Below are 15,624 nucleotides of genomic sequence, written 5' to 3' on the forward strand. Positions count from 1 at the left end.
CCGCGCCCCTCGCCGGCAGGTGGGGGGGGGGGGGGCCTGAGTGCGCGGTCACGTGAGGGTGGCCACGTGAGCGCGCGCCTGAGGGCGGCAGCCAGGGCGGGGCCGCGAAGTTACCTCAGCGCTCCGCCACCCGGGTTCGGGCTCTCGGTGTAGCACCTCACTAAAATCCCTTGGCGCTCGGCTCCCTGCCTTCATCATATGAGGGGCTTTAGCCGTCAATAAACGTCTAGCTTGTTTTCGCCCATCGTAATCGATGCAGAATGAGGTGAGGCCGGCGGTGTTGCTGCTGTAGCCCTTTTGTTCTCCCTCAGCCCAGGTTTTTTTGAAAGGAACATGGAATTGCGGGAGACAAGATGCGCAGCGTCCAGGTTACGCTTACGGCGTGCAATTTGTGCATACAGTAGTTACAGTCAGCATGGATTTAAAGGTGCTGCCAGAGCTGCCCAAGCCTTGCCTGTTCTCTTGGAAGGCTGGAGGCAACAGGCACGGGAGCTGGTTCTGAGAGCTTCCTCCATCAGTACCTTTCCGAGAAGGTCAGTGGTAGTATTGCCCATGTTATGGAAACTGAGGGCAGTACGCTCCCCAGCAGGACAACTGCAGATCTTGAAATTTTACCCAGCTTTGCAGGTCCCTGGAGATGTGATCTGTCTGCAGAGTCACCCCTTCTAAATCCGTTTATACACTGTGCTGCTCCATGGATGTGGGAAAGGGGAGATTGTCAAAGCACTAAAAGGCCATTTTCTTGCATAGATACAGGGGAGCAATATCTGTACTCTACCTCTCATAAGTACTTGGGCCCAAGAGCACTGTTCTGGTCTGTCTCCATTGTACCCATCTTGCTGTGTGCATACAGCTTTTTCCTGAGACCCAGTGCTTTCTGGGATGGGGTGTCTGGCAGTCTCCAAATAAACTTAAGCCTAAAGTAGGGACCTGCAGTAAGAACGAGATAATGCTATTATTGGATGTGTTGGGATAATTTTAATATTTGGATTGGGATTCATATTTGAAAGACATGTAATGCTTGTGCCTTGACTTATGCACAAGCCTAAATATTGGCAGGGTCAGGCTGAGCCTGAAAGTTGCACAGACAATAAAGGTAAGTTTGAAGAAGAAAAATGCCCTCCCTCATGTAAACACTCTTTTAACACCTCTCATTACCTATGTGGAAAGCTTCCATTTCACTGAATGAAAACAAATTCAGGTTTCCATCCTGTTGCTCTGTATTCAGGACTATTGCAAAGGAGTATTTTGAAAATGGGAGGTGGGTGCTTGAGAAAATGTATTTTTCACCTTCAAAAAAATAGCTCTTTTCAAAGCAGAATTTGCAAGATTTCTTATTAATAGATACATCAATTCTAACCCTAGTGTGTATGTGATGTAATGTGTATGTCAATGTCCCCAGTAGGACATTCCTCAGTAAGAAGCCAGGACATTGAACAAATGTGTAGACTAGGGCATATACATTCCAGAGAAATGTTAACATTCATTTTCACTTTAAGTGACTGCTGCAATATAAAATGATACTCTCCCCTCCTCAGCTGTTGTCACCGGGGGAAGTGGTTGCCAGTGGGTAAAAGCCATGCAGCCAGCAATCATGTGGTCTGGATTTATCTTTCAGTATCTGGCAGCAAAAATAATGTAGCAACACAGATCTCGAGTTAAGTCTTGCTAAAAAGGTGGTGGTGTTCTTAGGAAAACAAAAAAGATAGCAAACATGGTGCAGGACAGAACACATATCTGCATGTTTAATTAATTAATATTTACTTATCTGTGTATGCAGTTACATTTTACCAACAAGTGCATTAAGAGATCTCCAGTACACTTTGCAAAGTGAAATTAGTGACAGTATAGTCCTGCACTTCATAAAAAGGGCTAAGCTACCTTCTTTTCTACACATAAAATAGTCTGTTTTCTGTTGATTTTAGTGTTATCTCCAATCTCTTTCCTCCTAGGAAAAGTGCATCTCCTCAGACCTGTTTTGCCCTCTTAGGGCTGTATATTATAGAGGGTTGTCAGAAGCTGCTGCAGGAAGAAAGGCTGCAGCTTTGAAAGGCATCAGTCTCAAAAGAAGTATAACACTGTGGTCCAAATTACCAGGGATGCTTTGAAGAATGGATCATTTTTCAAATCTCTGGGACACGCAGGGGAAGAAGAGAAGGCTGCCAAATTGAAAAGGCAGGGAGACAGACAGACTAGGTGGCATGTGACAACTGCTGTGAATATGGTTAGTCCCAATTAAAATGAGAAACTCTCTCTCCCAATTGTCAAAGATTGTTCCAAAAAGCAAGGTACCAACAACCTTTCAAAACCAGTGTCTTGGATTTTGGTCACTGCCCTTCTCCTTTATGTTCATTCTGTTGGCAGATTGTTTATTTTTCTGCAGTCACCAACATTATCCTATGTGGGATTTATCCCTCAAATGCTTCCCTCCTCCATACATGCACTCTTTGAATGCCTGTGCCTGACTGGACTGCTGTGGAACTGGGATGGCTGCTTGCAGCCCTGGCTCTACACCTGCATGGGGACTGGGCAGAAGGCCTGGTGGTGTTCATACTGACACAACTTGTCCCTCCAGAGCAGAGGGATCCACATGGCAGTGGGAGGATCCCCCAGAACTGAGTTAGAAGGAAAATGCAGACAGGAAAGGTGGATTTGCTTAGTCCTCACTGCCTGAGCTGTTTGCAGCACCAGAGAAGATGAACAGTTACCATGACTAATCCTCCAATTTGATGGGCTCTTTCTGGGGCACTGGGGTCACTTAGGAAAGAAACTGTTTTGAAAGAGAATTGCAGCACTTTCAAACACTCTTCAGAGCAAGTCATGAGAGTAAGAATGGGCCTTCCAAGACTGCCAGGAGCAAAGAGGGGGAAAAAAGAGGAGGTGGCCCTTTTCTAAGTGCTTACAAACCTCAAGTTTTCTCTTGCCTTTCTCTGCTTTACCCTCTCGGTGCTGCCTGCTTAAGGTGTGGTTTCAATGGTGCCCTAAGCAGCGTCAAGCAGGAATTACCTGGTATATGGGACTAGTTGCTAGTCAGTGGTTGCCATTCAAGGAGCAAAAATCAGGTGCACATTATTACTTTTTAAAGAACTGTAGGGCTGACTGGCTGGCTGCCCTCCAGTTGCTGATGCTAGTAAAACCATTTGAATTGGCTAAGTTGGGATTTCTAGCACCCTTTGCTTTTGGATGCACAAGCCCACAGACAGCATTCACAAATCACTGTTGGGGCAAAACTGAATCTACGGTTATTCTGTGTTGCCACAAAACACAACCTCTCACCAAGGCTCTGTACCAGTCTCTAGCATCTCCAGCTGATTCAGTGTGCTTGGCATAGGGAAATTGAATTCAGAGACAGAGCCAGAGGGGTAGACTAAGCAATATATCCCATAGATTTTTGAACCAGACTGTGCTTGCTTTCTGTGGAAACCCAAACTCCCCGCCTCTGTGTATGTCTTCCAGATGATGGTCACATTAAACCCCATATAGTACCCCTGTCTTTGTAATCCATTACTAAAACCTCAGGAGAGAATGGGAGCCTCCAAACTGGCTAAAAAGAACAGATGAGGTTCTGAGAGAGGAGCAGGTTGTAGCATTTAAAGGGATGGTGACTAATTGTCACTCTTCCTTTCTCCTGGCATTTTACCTTAAGCTGCTTGATAGCTAAAATAACACACAACCATTGTGGCAGCCTGCAGGACAGTGGGTGCTTGCAAAACCCACGGTACATACTAACTCTGCCCAATCTCCTGCAGGGAGTCTTTCCCCCCACATGAATAAACAAGCAATTGGGGCTGCGGCTGTAGACTCAGCGAATGACATCGTCCCCACAGTGGGCATCTCGGGCCCCACATCACGCCTGACAATCAGCTGCAGCTGATACAGAGAAACATGGTGAGGACAGAGGGATCCCAGTGTGTTACCGTGAGGATGTTGGGCTGATTCCATTCTGCTTCAAGAAAGGGCTTGTAGCTATCCCTCCTGTGCATGAGCACCCGTGTACTCCCCATCCTAATCCTTGCTGAGGAGCTCCATTTCGGAAGGAATCCAACACCAACCCCACCTCCTTCCTGCCACCTCTTTGCAGTTCTGGGCGTCAATCTGCATACGCTGATCGTATCTGGCTGTGCTGCCACCTCCCGAGAGAAAGCAGCATCCCGGCTTCTGCTCAGAGGAAAGGAAACGTTCCACAGCCAGGCTCCCAGCCTGCACGGAGGGCCCCGGGGAAGCCAGGACTCTCCACACCGCCTGCAGCCGGCGGAGGCAAGACGTGGGCCCGAGAGTCGCCACACCTCCAGGTCAGCTGCAGTCTGAGCACCTCAGTTACTAACAAGGTTGAAGAAGCAGGAGGGTGAGACTGCCCATAGCAACTGAGAAAAAAAAGGCATACACAGGGAAGAGTGATCTCTTGGAAGAGAGGAAGAATCTTTAACCTGAGCTGGGATCCCAATGAGATGTGAGAGACAGGCTAGGATTGTAATTGGAAGAGAGGACAAGCCTTTCAGAGGGTAACTAACAGGAAAGCAGTAGCAAAGGAGTGATGATTGTTAACCTGAATAACCCAGAAGAACTGCATGATGTGACAAGAGGCTATGGGATAGTCAAGTGCAGGAGATGCACCATTTGAGTATCAGGTCACAGTCTGGATCAATTTCATTGCTCAAACAAGAGTTTTCAAAGTGCCTTTTATCCATTTAAGGAGGATACAAAAAAGAAAAAAGGACAATGTTATGATAACTCAATAGAAGTAGTTATATTCATTTACTACTGCATGTAAGCAACACTGGAAGATCTGCCAGGCTAATTAGCAGTAGCCAGAAAAAACCACAAGAGTAACCAAGGTAGTAACACAAGCTTGCCTGCATGTAAATCAATAAACTCCTACTGATTTGGGAAATCCATGAACCTTCAGAAACATGAGGGGAGGCAGTTCCAGACTGCTGCGTGGGAGACACTAAAACACTGTTTACAGATATTCTTATCTACAGTTTTTCCCTGACAGTCTTGAATGTGGGAGAGAGTCATACAGAGGGAATAAGCACTAAAATCAGACCAAAAAAAAATTCAGAAAAGAGAGGTCTGGAAGCTACCTCCACTGAGTCAAAGATTTTGATGATTTTTGAAAAGGTGACAACCACTGAGCTGTAGCTTTGCATTTGACTTACATATTAATTCTTTATTCTTTTCCCAAGAAATATAGTATGCCAAAATTCCTCCAAAGATCTCTTGATGGAATCAAGTTCCTAACTGCAGGTTCTGCTCAATAAGACACAATTCATTAGCCTTTGCCATCCTTCTTTGTCACAATAGGAAAGATGCTGCTGTTGGTTAAAGCATCTTGTTGTAGTCCCTGGTAGTCATAGCAAAGGCACCATTTGACAATTGAAAACTGTAAAGATCCAAGTTTTTCTGTCACTTTTTTGGTGGGTTTTGTTATTACTCTTGGTTTTATTTGGTTTTAGGCAGGGGGATGTTGAAGGGAGTTCAGATGTGATTTCAGGGAAAAAAAATTGAGCTGATTTTATACCATTTCTTCTTAGAAAGACACAAAGGAATGGGAAAAAAATAGCTGGCCTAACGACATGGCAATTTCTTGTACAAAAACTATATGGATATTACAAAAAAGCCAAGAGTGAGGGAGCCATCAATCCTCTGCCTCCCATACCAGCAGGAACAAAAAGTTGTGGTACCTAACTCAGACAGTCTTCAGAAGGCAGGATTTAAAGTATTTCTGGCATTTAACCACTTTCTGTTATGAATGCCTAGATAAAGACAATATACTGAGGTTAGCCTTGCTTTGGACTTCACTGTAAAGTTCATTACAGCATCTAGGTCAGCAAATCCCACAGGAGATGGTCTCTCTGCCAGTTCTATACTGAACATACCTTGAATGTATCTTGCTGTGTTAAACACCATTTCCTTTAATTTCCAAACTCAGCACAACTGGATCTCCAGAACATCAGTGGAAAGAAGGACAATTTGTGACAGCGAGCTTTCACTGATCAGAACAGAGAAGCTCCCCAATTCTGACCGCTGCAGGAAATGCAGAAAATAGGAGCAAGCAGAGAAGCAAGTGTGAGTGCAGAGCCTACTGCTTTGGTAATTTTTACTTTTGGTAATTTTTGCTTTTGGTAATTTACCACTGCAAAGTGACATTGTCCCTTCTTCTCTCCCCTCCAGTCATGGTGGGGTTTTTGTGGTTTTTTTCTTTCTCCTTCTGCTCACCACATTCATCATTTTATTACTCAACCCAGTTTAAGGATTCACTGACCTGTGCTAGGAGAAACAGGAAAGACCCATAATCTAGCACTAGGAACACACTCCCACTCACCTGCAGTCAACAAGACTTTAAAAAATAAAAGAATAGAACAAGATGCAACAGCTTTGGGGAGGTTTCAGCAATACACATAGAAAGTTCTATGAGTTTACTCCACTTGGTACCAAGGATTTAATTCCTTTACCTCAACATATAGACATACTCAATGAGTTTCCATGGAAGAGCCTTATGTTCGAGTTCATTCACATCCCACAACCTTTTGCGAGTCTACAACCATTCAAGATAATCACTTGCACAGGTTTGAATAGGAATATTTTAAGTAATTTTGAGGAACCAGGAAAGCTGGAAAGAGGCCAGAAATCTACCACTACCACACACATCCAAACCATCAGCCATCACCACCAGACCCTTTTGAATCCCTGGAGGAGAAAAAACAAAGGCCCAATCTCTTACGTCCCTTTGTTCATAGGAGAACCTACCTTTTAGATATTTAGATATTTGGAATTTAGATAATTCTCTCCTGCTGGGGTTTGGACTGGCAAAGAGAGCTCCCAAATGTCCATCAAACAGCAATCTTCAGTTAGATAGGGGTGCGAAACTGAGGAAGAGCCCTTAAAACTCTTCTTTCATACAGCAAAACCGTCAAAATAATTAAAACATTTTGGAGAGTATAAGGAAAACTGTTCACTTACTTTCCTCAGTTCTAGGACAGGGGAAAATGGAGCAGATGACAATTTATCTGGATAAGAATGCGTAGGAGAGGTTGAGATAGCCTCCAGAAGTTCAGGAGTGCAACTTGCATTCCCATGTTATTGGATTAATAATTAAAGTAGTTGCTTATACTAAACCAGTTTTCCCTCAATTTACTGGGCTATATCCTTCTATTTCTTTCTTTCACCCCTGTTTTCTCTCACAGCCTGTTTTACTGTATGATTTTATGATTGTCAGTGATTTTAAACTCAGTCATTAAAACCCAGGTTTACAGGTTTGCTGAAATGTAGAAATTATCAGGTAATCTTTCCCTTCTACAAATACCCATTTTATTCCATCTTATTTGCATTACCAATCAATATGGAGTGAAGTTCATTTTGCATCTCCCATTTCTTTGCTCTGAGAACAAAATCTTTGAAATCTCCCTGTAGACTTAAGGGCTGTTAAGATCAAGGGGCTTCTCTGTAGTCCTGCAAAGGTCTTCAGTGATGTTTTAGGAGAGAGGAGTAATCTACACCACGAAAACACCAAGCTCCTGCAAAGGTAAACTGAAGGTTGAAAACCTTGGATATCCTAATCCCTAGCAAACATGAACTAGAGGGGATTTCCTTTAAACTCACTTTAGATCTTTTAAACCCATGAGATATGGGGGAGGCTTCCTCCTGCCAGAATCTGGCACTTCTGCCTTGTTCATTACAGTTACAGCTGCCAAGAGAAAAGAGTAAAAAACAACCATCATTTGACAGTGAACAGGTTTACAAACACAGCTTTTGGCTGAACCTTGGATGTTTGTTTGGAAGCTTTTTACTGTGCTTTATAGTCATTCCTCCTTTCCTGACAGGGATGAACAGCTTTCACTCCATTAACTGTATCTCCCTTGGGTTCTCTGTTCAAGTTAGAAAGAAAGTTCTTGAAGAACTTGGAGGGCACATTTGGGACTCGTGTACAACACAACAGTGGTTTGTTTGCAGTGGCTTAATTTAAATTGGATTTCACATCAATTCCTTGAACAGCTGAGGAACCCTGTGTGGACACACTTATTTGCCTTAAGAGTTGTCTAAAATCAGTTCCTAATCAATTTAAGCTCCACTGATCAGATTTAAATGTATACTTAAAAGGTCAACACAACCTTTTGAATTGATTTAATGAAATGATATTGAAAGCAATGCTTGAGTAAACTGGTGCAACTCTCTGTAAAAGCTGTCTGAATTAGCGTAATATGGATTGTCAAAAAATGGAGAAACATCTCTCCCCCTTGAAGTTTGCAAATTCAATCTCTTGATTGAATGCTAGCAAGATAGAGGCTGATGGATCTCTCCCCTGATGGAGCCTCATATTGATTTTATCATTAGATATACAAAACAAATGCCTAATTCAGTAATAGGCACGTTTTATGCCTTCCTTTAACAGTGTTGATCTAAACACTACATATATACACTTTAGCTCAAAATCACATATATTCCTTCTTCAATAGGAAATTTCAAAATTCAGGAATGTTTTTGAAATCATGATCTTTAAAAGATTAGAATCTAGGAAGATAGGACCTATGAAAAAATTTAGAGAAATAACAGCATGAAAGAATCACTTATGTCAGGAGCCTATTTCACTCTTTAACAGGTGCAGATATCCATCATAAATTAAGCTTCATTTGTGCTGAGTGGTTGAATTGCTGAGGAATCAGTTTATTGGTATGTGAAATATTTACTATGTATAGCTGGACAGATACCCGGGAATTCTGATGAAGCCCATTAATGCATAAGAGAGAACATCCTTTCCTTGTAAGACTTGAGAAATCATAAGCTTTGCTCCTCTCAGTATCTTATACAGACCTTTTAAAAACTATCCGACTTGTCCATAGAAATGTATCTAGAATAACTATTAAGAAGGTCTTTTTTGGTAGAAAATGTTCTCTCTCTTCAGGAGAGCTGCTGTTATAGACGTTAATATCCAAAATAAAACCCGCTTTTATTTAAATTACATTTTTTTGCCCCCTGTGTAGAAATTGCCTTTTTCTTATAGAAAGGTGAGAAACCACATGTTACTTTGAACAATTTCAGATGCCCAAAAGAGAAGAGTGATACTGGGATCACTTCAAAAAATGCATTAACTTAGAAGTCAATAACTAACATTTGGCTGGGAATTATTTGCATGTGTTCTTTGAATAAGGAGCGCCATTTACTGTGGATTTCTGTATCTGTGGAACAACGAAAATAATGGTACAAAGGTAGAAGACACTTCTATTTGCTATCTAAAAGTTTTGGGTTCCCACCTGTAATATGAGATCTGGGTTTGCTATCTAGAATAATTGATCTTCACGACAAATACAAGCAAGTTAAGCTCTTAGAGTGTTACAATATGCAAGGAAAAAAAGACATCAACAGCAGGTTTACACAGACAAGAAATGTTTCAAACAAGTGTAGGCCACGTTCATTGCAGCTGGGGAGCCACATAAAAAACCCAACCAAAATTAAGACAGCAGTAAGAGCCGGTATGAACTGTGCTATATTAAAAAGCTAATACTGAGAGCCATGAAAGCTCAAGAGTTTACACGAGCAACCTATAAAATGCTAATGTAACTAACACCAGGGAACTCTGCAGAAACCATCCCTCTGCAAATTCAAAAGTATATTAAAAAAAATCAAATTATTTCCAGGACAAGAAATAATACATGTATACAAATTTGCAAAGTTAAATTTTTTAGTCTCTTCATAATGTACAGGCATATGCCACCAAGATATACATATAATTTTCAAGAATATGTTTCTCTGAGATGGAAGTGAGTCCTCTGTCCCACCTGATAAAAACTGCCTCTAAGTTCAGGGAGTCTGAACATGAGTAGTACAAATGTCATTCCATCCTCTAAACCTTGTGGCTATGCAGTGGTCTGCTCACACATCTGAAGGACTGCTATAGAATGGCTGTGAACAATATGATTTTTTAACAGATTGTTGTCGCAGTATTTTGCATGCTTTGTTCATATTACATGGAAAAGAGTAGGTGTGCAAGGCAGAGTATGTATCTGTGTGCTGGCTTTGAATTTACATTGGGGACATTTCAACTTCTGAATGGTCAGAGAAAGAGTGTATAAAAAAAGGCAACAATTTTTTTTTTCTTTTTTTTTAATTTACCATGAGGCACAGAAAACAGATGGAAAGCCGTCAAGGGTCAAATCTTCCCTTTTTTCCCAAGAAGATACAAACTGGCCATGTAACAAAGGGATGAAGTGTTTCTCCATGAACACTGCACGCATTAGGCTAAACCCATCGCACTAGTTAATTTTAACTAAAATTGCAGAATAAATGAAGAAAGCATACTTTTATTGTAACCTTGAGCATTTTAATTAAAAAAGGAATTGTGGCTTCTGCCACGAGTACTAGCACATTCATAGAGACGTGCAAGAAAGACCTTGCATTCTCACAAAACGGACATTTCCTTCTGCCTCACAGGCAAAAGCTCATAGGGAGCCTGTTGCCCCATTACACCCAACCACCACAGCCACAGCCACTCTCACATGGAGAGTGATCCTTCCAGTAAAGGGGCAGCTGGGAGAAATTTTTTCTGTTATTTGAATGCATCATTAATACTTAATGTTTCAAATACTTGTTAGAGTATGACAGAGAACATCAGTCACTTCCATCAAGACTGGAATTCATGGGAGCAAAAGTCCTTTACTACAACTAAAACATTGCTGGGATAACACTGGGAGCACTTGTTCCTATTTCCACAGGCTCAGCAATACTTCAGCTGGCCTTTTTATGAAGACCAGCTGAGGGTATGATACGTAATAGCAGCCTGTACAGAAATCCCACTTCCAGTCAGAGACTGGAACATGCCAGTTCAAGACTAGTCTAATCTCTACTTGGGAGATTTTACACCTGGGAGCAGTGAAAATAATGCTTTAAAAATATTATATATTAAACAGCTACAAAATTCATTGCAATTCATATTGTTAACTTTTGTTAATCAGTTCATCTTCTGCATAAAAAAAGCTAGAAATAAAGAATTGACTTCTTCCTTGCCCAGATTTTTATAATAAAAAACGTTTTTAATCTTCTGGTTTATGTAACTATTTCAAAGTTGGTGGAAGAGGATATGATATCTGCAACAAGTATAAATTTCAAGAATGCTTCTATTTTGCCATAAAATAATACTCGATTGAAAAAATAATACACTTAATAAAGAAGCTAAGGCAAATTGTTGTTCCTTGACGCTGGTGACCTCTGAAACTTCCTGAAACAGATTAAATATTATCATCAGTCCAGCCACCTCCAGATAAAATGAAATAATGATTTGTGTGCAAGCAGGTTACAAGAGACTGAATGGAAGAGCCCAAAAAGAGAGCAAAATAATTACATGACTGGCTTGAGAAGATAGAGGAAATAATGAATTCATAACAAGCAATAGAGATTATCCATCACTGTGTGCTCAGTTTGCAATTGCTCTGTGATTTAGGCACTTCTCTTGAACTAATTACTGAAGAAAGGAATGCTAAGGGTGTCTCTGCTTCCCCCTGTTTGAATTGAAAAGGGAAGTGTGCAGAGAAGCACATGGTGCGTGTACATAGGCTCACAACCCTTCTCCTCCAGGTGTGGAATAATGTTTCACTGAGACATCCTCCTGGTCATTGTCTGGGGTTGGGACAAGCTGCCTGCATCAGACCTTCCCTAAAATTTTTTCCAGGGCAAATCCAGGTTATGGATCCTGTAAAATGTCTCCCCTCTTTTTAACTACACTCAGTGGCAGTTGTATCTTCCAGCACACAATCTGAAGCAAGCTTTCCAATGGAAATGTTCTGAAAATACCAGGTGACAGGATGAAAACATCTCTGCCACAGTATATTTCTGATCTGTTAAATACATTGTATCTGGATCAATGCAAGTATACCAAGTGGATGGGAAAACGTTGGAGGTACACAAAATTTGTATTGTGCCTGTTAGATTTCAAATGTAAAGCAAGAGCAACAAACAGACAATGAGGATTTTAAGGAAAGACCTTTGCTATTGAGGTGGTTAAAGTTATCAAATGTAACAGAACACAGACAAGGTTGGGCCTTTCCTGAAACACCAGATCCTGAATGCAGAATGTCACCCAAAAGGCAACACCGATTCACAGGATTACTTGGTTCTCTCCTTTATACTTATTCTTCAGGTTTGGATTTTTCTTTCACTTTGTGTTGGCATGAGTAGTCTGCGATCAAAGCCAGATGATTCACGGAATAAAGGGAAGACTTGGATAATGTCTGGACAATGCTGGTGTCCTGTACAGTTGCTTATTTTAAGCGAACAAACATGATGGCAAAAAGAAGGGCAGGCAGGGCAGGTCCCAGTGTAGTATGGATCCAGGTCCAGAGGAGTCACTTTGCAGCCCCTTTTGTATCATTACATTTAATTTTTTAAACTCACCAAGATTATGTTAAGTACTAGGGGAAAAAAGAATAAAAAGGAAATGGCACTATTTTCCAGAAGACTTGATTTTCTTTTTTGTATTTGTACACATCCAAGGTCTTTTCTACCAGAGGAGAGTCATGCAACACATATGTCTCTTCATTGCTCATTTTCTTTCTTTCCTCTCTGGTTCTTTGTCCTTCTTGCTAAACTGTAAATGGCCCTGTTGTGCAGCTCTGGGGACTCTGAGAAATGCGAATGAATTTCACAGTTGTAGACATTTTTACAGAAGTACAATCACAGTTCCACTGTCAAGCCTACACTGAACCCAGAGCAGGTTTATTAAACATGTAAAGCTGCTCCTTATCCTCTCTGTAATGCCTGTTTGGGGGTAAGGGGTGGGAAAAAAAAGCGCATGGATTTTTGATGATGGGGTGGTTAACAGCTGGAGCAGATGACTGAAAGAAGCCATTTTCCACCTTATCCTTCTCCTCCACCAGCCTTCTGATCAAGGCTTGATATCTTACTGAGGGATCTGTTGCTGTCACACACAAACTACCAGGCTCAGCACTAAATTGAGGAGGTGAATGGCTGTAATAGGAAGGGGCTCCAACTACTTGATCAAAGGGGTCCTTCCTCCTACCCTTTCCTTCAGTGACTCTATTAACAGAATACAGGCAATATTGTAGAGGATTTTAACTCAGTCTTCTATTAGCTTGTGAATCATTAAAAATGGTCTCCTTCAGAAATGTGGCATTTGGTGCAATTCTTGTCTCAAACAAGCTTAGAGAAACAGTTTATCAGTCTTCTAATTTATTATTAGAGTTCACTAAAATTTCAAAGAGTTGCACACTAGAGGAAAATAGCTTTTATATCTAATTGCTGAGATTAATTTACAGTTATCGGTTTATTAGGAATTTAAGTTTGTTCTACAGTTCTTCTTTCCATTAATTGCTCTACTTATTCAATTTTATATCTCTAAAAACCTAAGTTAGAATGATACATTTGGGTTCAAGACTCACATAGTTTACAGTTTTAAGCTTCAAGAGTAATAATCACATCTTTCAGATAGCACATTCTCACCTTTTTTTGCAAAGGCACTCCTCAGGTGAGAATCAGAGGATGCTGTCTCCTGAAAAAAACTCATACTGCAGGGAAATTATATTATAAAAGTGAAAAAAACCCTGAAGATGGAGGCAAAGTTAAGGCCACATGGCAGTGACTTACAGTAAAATACGTTACAGAGATAATGCAATTATTCAAACCCCCAGAATAATAAACCCTGGAACTCCTAGGGTAAAATTATATGTAACAAGAAATCCAAACACAACACAAAGAAGTGAAGAGTCAAATATCTAAGCAATCTTAATTACGGTTGGAGAAAAAATCTTTTAAATCTCTAAATAGCTAGAAGTCACAATGTTTGTTTGCCTAATATGTGATGTTTGTGTATAGATGTTAATGCACTTGTGCTTTTGAAGATAAATGATACCTTTCCCCTTCATGGTCTGTAACTGAAAGCTCATGAGAAACCTCTCTCTGTTCTGCAGGAAAGAGCGAAAAAACCAACAAACCCTTAAAAATTTCTTAATCATCTCCAAGTCCACAAATGTAGAACTATCTCAGTACAAACTGCATGGTTTTGCCTGGTTACAGTCACCACAGTAACACCCATGTAGCTGTTAAATGGCTCATCTTCTGGAAAAAAGAAGAGGGTAAAGCATAAATTAGAAAGCAATATACATACCAGATACTGCAATGCATCACAGAAGCCTCAGCGGCACCATATGGAATCTGACAACTGGTCAGTGCAACAAGCACTCCAGAGGCTACAGCTTTTGGCTCCAGACTGGTACCTCTGCAAGCCCTGAAGGGGAAGAGTTAGAAGGACAGTTGGAGATTAGGGCCTCTGTGACAGGAGCAGCTGCATGGGGATGTGAGGACTGGAGATTCCTGAGCTGTCAGTAGGGCCGTGCCTCTCTGTCCTGCTGAGGACAGGAAGACATGAGCAACTGGGCTAATGGACCAAGGGCACGGTGTGCAAGGAGCCAGCCAGACCTGGCTCCACAGCAAAACTCTCCTAACCCCTCATGCCATATCAAACCTTGTCTATCCAAGAAACAATGTTAAAATTGTTAAGCAGATCCTGATGACACATTAGGACAACAGCACAGAAATGCCAACACAAACTTCACAGAGGCCACCCAATAGAAATGGTGATTCTGCCAAGGGGTGGTAAGGAAGGATGTTCATAGGTGGTGTGAGGAACACCAGGTTTTGTAGCCTGGAACAAGGCCTGCAGAGAAAGCTTGAACCCAACCCCCTGCTGTGGCATTAACAGCTGTGCTTTCTCAGAATGACTCTAATAATTTGCTGTGTGTTCATGATGGAGATGTAATACTATTAATTACAGAGGCGCTGCTTGTAGCTCCTCTAGGCAAAACAGATGTTGTATGTTACACGCTCTGTGCACATTAGACTGAAAGAGCAAAGTATATTATCCCCAAACTTAAAGCACTACCTGAGTAAAATATTCACATGATAAGAGACTACCTGACATCTGCTAACTATTTCCTGGTACAAGAGTCAGACCACATAATCTTAACTTGGATCAGTGGCCAATCCTATTTTGCATTAATATCCCAAAGGCACACAGGGGCAGAGGCCTTGCTCTGCTGGGAATAAAAAGAAGCTGAGCCTCTCTCCCTCTCACACAATGTTGTTCATACTGGCCTGGTTTACTCACAAAAAGATGCAGTGAGCTGTTTCCCAGGAAAGAACTGCATTTCTAAAAGTTTTCGCTGGAACGAAACAACTTCCAGTTGAACCACAGGCTGAGAGTTCTCAGCCTGTGCTGCCATGACATTTCTGCCTGAATTATGAAAAACTCAGATTCCTTTAAAAAGCCACATGCTCTTTATGGTCTTGGGAGAAAAAAAACCAATACAGAGCTTTAACCACTGTCAGTTCTGCCCCACCACAGCATGTCTGAGACCAGCATTTGCAAAAAGCTCCCAAAGAAAGACTGCAGATTGCTCTTGCAGTGCTACCTTTTTCCCTAGCATCCCCGTGGAAGGAACATACTGAAGCCTATAGTAGACATTCTCACTTTAGGGTCTAGAACCAACTTGCTTATTAACTTTTTCTTGTTCAAAAATCTCATTGTCAGGCTTACCCAGACAGGAATTTTTTTTTCCTTTGCCATTGTTAATGGATAACTCTGTCATGGTTGTTAAAAAGGCATACTTGGTATGAGTC

The 15,624-nt window shown here is 41.4% G+C and overlaps 1 long non-coding RNA gene across 1 annotated transcript; it reads left to right on the forward strand.

Moving 5' to 3' along the window:
- Positions 1 to 67: 67 nt before the first annotated feature.
- Positions 68 to 12,732, forward strand: LOC109146116. Its single transcript, XR_002047926.3, has 2 exons — positions 68 to 265; positions 3,750 to 12,732. It is a non-coding gene; the product is annotated as an uncharacterized LOC109146116 (long non-coding RNA).
- The last annotated feature ends 2,892 nt before the right edge of the window (positions 12,733 to 15,624 follow it).

Source organism: Corvus cornix, chromosome 1A, assembly GCF_000738735.6.
Source record: "Corvus cornix cornix isolate S_Up_H32 chromosome 1A, ASM73873v5, whole genome shotgun sequence".
Classification (NCBI taxonomy): domain Eukaryota; kingdom Metazoa; phylum Chordata; class Aves; order Passeriformes; family Corvidae; genus Corvus; species Corvus cornix.